This window comes from Lupinus angustifolius, chromosome LG04 (genome assembly GCF_001865875.1).
Source record: "Lupinus angustifolius cultivar Tanjil chromosome LG04, LupAngTanjil_v1.0, whole genome shotgun sequence".
Lineage (NCBI taxonomy): Eukaryota > Viridiplantae > Streptophyta > Magnoliopsida > Fabales > Fabaceae > Lupinus > Lupinus angustifolius.
Window position 1 is genome coordinate 16493380 of NC_032012.1, and position 6021 is coordinate 16499400.

The following is a 6021-nucleotide window of genomic DNA, read 5'->3' on the forward strand; positions in this document are numbered from 1 at the left end:
TTCCAACCGAGTTCGAGACCCACATTATTGCACTTAGTTTCTAGCTCATTCGTCCTTCGCTTGTACCATTTTGTTTTGCCCTTAACTGTGAATAAAGCATTCCAATGCTCATCCATCTTTAGTTGTACCTCCTGTAAGTGCGAGACTTGCTCCACCAAATGAGCGACCTGACCTTGTCCCTCAACGACTTGCCACTGACTTGACTTGAGGCCTCCTTCTAGTTCCTCAATCCTTTCATTTATAAGATGGCCGGCTTTCTTGTAACTCTCTTATCGTTTCTCTAATTCAGTCCTTTGTTTGGCACTTGCTTCTATCTCTCGCCTTTAGGATTCTAAATGCTCTTCTAATTTGCGGATCTTGACGGATGACTTAGTTTTTGCCCTTTTTAGAGTGGCTGGCACGTAGGCTCCCTTCTCAATTTTCAGCTCTTTTTGTAACTTCTCTTACCATAACTTAGATCACGATGTCTTGTCTCTTATCGTCAACAAGATTCAATTATCCCCTTAAAATGTCTACCATAGTCTAGAGCTCCTTTTTCTTCGAGGTCAGATTTTCCTCCTTTGGAAAAGGGGGAGAAAGTATTACTTCGCCAACTCTAGTGGCCCTCCAACTATCATACTCGAGTGTACTATGAACTCTTGCTCCCCCTCGAAACTGATCCTCACGGACAACTAGATTGTCCCATGATTCTCTCACCTTCTTTACCAATTCTTTGTCATATTCCTATAGGTGGATGGTAGTTTTCGGCTCATCAATCGGTCTAATCTGTATTCGTCCGAGTTGCTGCAACACCAGCTCTGGTTTATAGAAGAAACACATGTAAGTGCCAAATAGGGGCACATTGTTGTAGGAACCACATCTGATGATCATATTCTTCTGGGGACACCAATAACACATCCATTTGTACTCACTTGGAGTGAGATGCTCGAGAGTAGCCTTCCACTGAATCACTATCTTTTCTTCAAGCAAGATACTATTTAAATCCATCATAACACGGTTAGTGATGGCCTGATACTTGACAGCATGCACATGTGTGACTATCCATATATACAATAAGTGAGCACAACAACGGATTTTTTGAAACCCCTTTTGAAGGTAGTTGGACAGTGCAATGATTGTATCCGCTAAGATTGTCAGTATAAGATAGACTCTCCATTTCAATACCTTGTAGAATACCCCTAGAGCTTCCCACCCGATCATATCAGGAACTAATAGGAACAGTACCATGCCATAAACGAGAAGTGCCAATGTTGGTTTGACGAATGCCTAGTTCTTTTGTCCTATTGACCTTTGTAAATGCTTTTCAAGTGTACTCTACTGCCAACCTTGATGAGACCCTATCTCAACATCATCCGTAGAAATCAACCCGATGATTTTCATGACTACATTAATTGGAGATTATCCCCATGGAATATATATCCCCTGACCTCTAAGAACTAAGAGTAGTGCATTAAGAGCCGCAACATTGACGTCAACAAATAATAGATAATATAGCCTCCCGTACTCTTCTAGGAACTCAACTTGAACCTTAGATGGAGTCTTTTCAGCTATTACCTGAATGTTACCAAGTCTGGCGACCATAAAATCCGCCTTCACTCCTTTCTTCACCTTAGCATTACTAGCACTGGGCTGCATATCCATGGCATGTGACTATGCAGAACAAGACATTGTCGGTTAAGGAACCTAAACAAAATATAAGACAATGTCATTTTTTTCTCTACATATGTGTAAGTGATGCATGTATTGACATGATCAATGAATGATGCATATGCATGTCGAGTAAATTTTTTCCTTTTCTTAAGTATGTCATGCATGTAAGTATTTTTACAACACATGTTTTTAATGCATGGTATGTATGAGAATGATACTGCATAAAAAATATTCAATGCAAGATATGCATGAAGTGATTTTTTTTCTTCATTTTTTGAACGTATGATATGCAAACACATGAAATAAAAGATTTATATTTTATTTTTTATGAATGCATGTGGATAAAATGATTATATTTTAAAAGCCTTCTGTCGTGGCATAAGGTTACCAAAGGGCAGTGATATTCTAATTCACTCAGGCTTGTGTGACGGCGATTCACTTATGATTATGGGATACAAGTTTACCCGACTTATTGCCGAATAGTAAAATACATTAAAAACATTTATACTCTCGTGTCCTATACAAAGGTGGTTCATCTTACATGGTTTTTTTAGGTCTAGATGGCCAATCCTAAGGCGAAGTACTAAGATCCCATATATGCAGAATTTGGTGGTTTTAGACTTCCTCTAGGTCCCGAGACTGTTGGTGGTTTTAGACTTCCTCTATGCAGAATTCGGGAGTCGTTTACGGATGAGGAAGGTGTTTGACACCTCATATCGCCCGTTATAGAAAATGGTACATATATCGATTGCATGGATATTTTATTCAAAATGTTAATTTTACCTTTCATACATTGTTAAACAAAACATACCAAAACAATTTTTTTATTTTTTGTGTCTGACAGGATAAAATCTGCTCCTACGTATCTCTAGCTGCAATAGAGAAATCAATGCTACATAGTTCTTTAAAAAAATAATGTATTAGTCGATATATTTTTATTTTTATTTTATTCATATAAAAATTAATAAGGCAAGGTGGCGCGACAAGGTAGTAGTCCTATAGTGGAGCCACCTCACCTTATCTAGACGACATAAAGTACCGCGACAAGGCACTCAACCTATAGTGGAACCAATACATGTCATTTTTAAAATTATTTAAAAAAATTATTTTACAAGATAAGGTAACACGACAAGACACAAGGCCTATAGTAGGGTTATCTTAACTCGTTTTAGACGACATGAAGTAACGCGACAAGACATTCGGCCTATTGTCGAACTACATCATATAATTTTAAAAATATTTTTCTTTATTGCATTTTACACGTCACCTTTAAACTTAGTCGAAAATTAATTTTACAAGATAAAGTAACACGACAAGATACTAGGCCTATAGTGGGGTTACCTTTACCTCATTTTGGATAATATAAAATAGCGCGACAAGGCACTCGGCCTATAGTGGAACTATTTCACATTGCTTTTAAAAATATATTTTTATACTTCACTTTTAAAATTATTCGAAAAAAATTTATTTTTACAAAATAAGGAAACACGACAAGACACAAGACCTATAATGTGGTTATTTTACCTCATTTTAGATGACATGAAGTAGTGCGAGAAGGAATTTGGCAATAGTGGAACTACTTCATTGGCATTCATACATATATATACCTACACTACTAAATAAATAAATAATATTTATTATAAAACAAAATAAAAAAATAAAAAAAGTCAAAATAAAAAACTAACATAAATATAAATAGTTAATAAATAAATAATAATCAAAATGAGAAATCAAATTGGGGATTTAGGGTGTAGGGTTTGAAATTGATTTGGGGGTTTAGATTAAATTAATTTGGGGTTTAGGGTTAGAATAAAATTAAATTAGGATTAGCTTTCAAAATCAATTTGGGGGTTAGATTTTAAAATCAATTTGGGGACTAGGTTTCGAAAGTCAATTTGGGGGTTTAGGGTTAAATTAAATTAGGGGTTTAGAGTTAGGAAGTGGGAATCCTCCCACCCTCTGTTCGAGCCACTAAGCCATTGTTGGCAGCGCCAGTGATGAGAGTAGCATCACCGTCGGTTCTGCCGCCAGCCATGGTGGCTAAACCACCTCATTTTTGGGTAGTGGGAATGAGAGGGGTAAAGGAGCAACCGCGGATGGCCATAGGTGCACAGAACCGGCAAAGAAGAAGGTCAAAGGGGACTAGACAACCAGCTCACACAGCCAAAAGGGGGTTGGACAACCGCTTTAAAGGGGGCTGGAACTAGCCCACGCGACCAAGGAATCGCTTCAGGGTTGTCGCGATGTTGTTGTCGCCACTACTGCCACCAACACACTAAATAGAGCCAATGACAAACTCAAAACATCATGAACATGTTTCAGCAACAATAAAAGCAAGTAAATGGAAGAGATGAATACATTTTTAGAGTTCTAGGAAGATTAGGAGAAAACAATGTTACTCTACCTTCTCTTTTTCAAGTTTTGAATGTCCCTCCACTCTTAGATTTATGAATGGCCTTTTGGTTCTTGCTAATTTAGGATTATGAAGGGGATTAGGGTTAGGGTACCCTAATCTAGTTGGGCTAGAGGAAAAACCCAGTTGCCACAAACATTTGATATTATGATATCCCCTATTTTAGTTTTGAAATTTTTACCCCGGTCAAAATAGGGTGTTTACATTCAAAAATGCTTGTGGGCTGCACACAAGCCCGTTAGCCCATTTTAAAACGGGCAGGGCTTTAAATTTTGTCTATTAAACCAACTCGGGCATGCCCGTTCCCACTTAATTTTTTGTGGGCATTTGCGGGTGCGGGCTAAACGAGTTGGGCGGCTTGTTTTTCCATCTCTATCTATCCCCGCTGCATAGTAGGGTTGTCTCTGACTATGTGTGTCAGAGAGGGCAAGTTGGGATTTATAGGTGGCGTGACAAAAATGTATTAGGAGAGCATTAAATGGTGTGTCAAGAACAGTGACACTTTGAGGTCAGGTCAAGAATAGTGACCTAGGGGGACAAACTGATTCTGTTAAGGGGCGTAGCATAGGCCAATTGGGGGATGCATCAAATGTTGTGTTAGTAACATTTATGATGCTTATGTGAGGATGACACAAGAGGCTGATTTATGTATGTTCACACCTGATTTAGCCGGGTCGGTCCCATCCTGGTCGGTTGATATGTCCGGTTTGACTGGGATGGAATAGTTTACCTCAGTCTATGATCATGCTCGGAGTTTGAGCATGCTAAAAACTCTCTTTGTTTTGGACGATCCTGGATGATGTGATGGGTGATCATTTTGTTAAAGTAAAACATCCTTAGGGGTTGCCTCATCGCCCGGTCTGACCCACATGCTTACTCAGAATTACTCGGATGGTTGGGATGATAACGTGGCTTCCACCCATACAACTTAATGGGTTTTTAATTTTCCGGGGAGAATTTATTGGTCTGAATGCTAACGTGCATCTGGCCTTCTAGATGACATGGTAGAGTATGCGAAAGGTATGTTGATGAGTTTTGAATTCTTTAGGGGTCTAGTGACAACTAGCTTGCATGGGGGTTACTGTTGCACTTGTATTGGTGGTTGACAAGTGGAGCTCAGAGCCATTTTTCTATTTGAAGGTCAAAGGTCATCAATGGCTTGCTTTTTCCTTTTCGCCACTTGTCCGAATTCTGGGGCTTCTGGGGTTGGGCCTCCGAGGGCACTAGCCCTTTTTCTTCCATAAATAGGGGGTCTGCCTTTCATTTTCATTTGATGCATACTTTCTTAGAACCTCTGAGTTTTCTTCTTACTGCTACTGGGATACTCTTTCTCTGAATCTCTGCTTTGCATCCTTCCAACTTCCACTTAATCTATAAGTCTCCTTCTCTCCCCTTTTGCTTCCCCTTTTACTTTTATTATTATTCCCATATGGACCCTTGCCCCGAGTACGAGTTGAGCATGATTGATGATTCTTGGTGCATAATTGACTTTGTTTCACATGGTTTAGTGTTTTAGACTTTATTGGACTAATATTCCTAAAATGAGTTAATTTGGGATTATTTGGCCTGATTAAATCTATTATCATTTTCAGATCATATTTGGCACCAATGGCATTTTGGGCATTATGGAACTCGAGAATATGTGTTGAAGTGAATATTGTATTTTTAATTTAGGAGTTGTTTTTATTGTAATTTGGCTTTGGGCCCATTGTTTAGGCCCAATTTGGTTTATGTGTGTTGGAGGGGTTAAATTCGGATTCCCCACTCCAAACACACACACTTCACTTTGCCTTATTTTACAACACAAAGATTTTTCCGTTTTCCTCTTTTTGGCACTGTTAGGGTTTCACCCTTTTTCATTTCTCATTTTCGGTTTGCTCTTCCATTGCCATGGAAGGCTAAATTTCTGGACTAAGTTCCTTTGGTAATGTATCACAACTCTCGAGGTTTTGTTATTA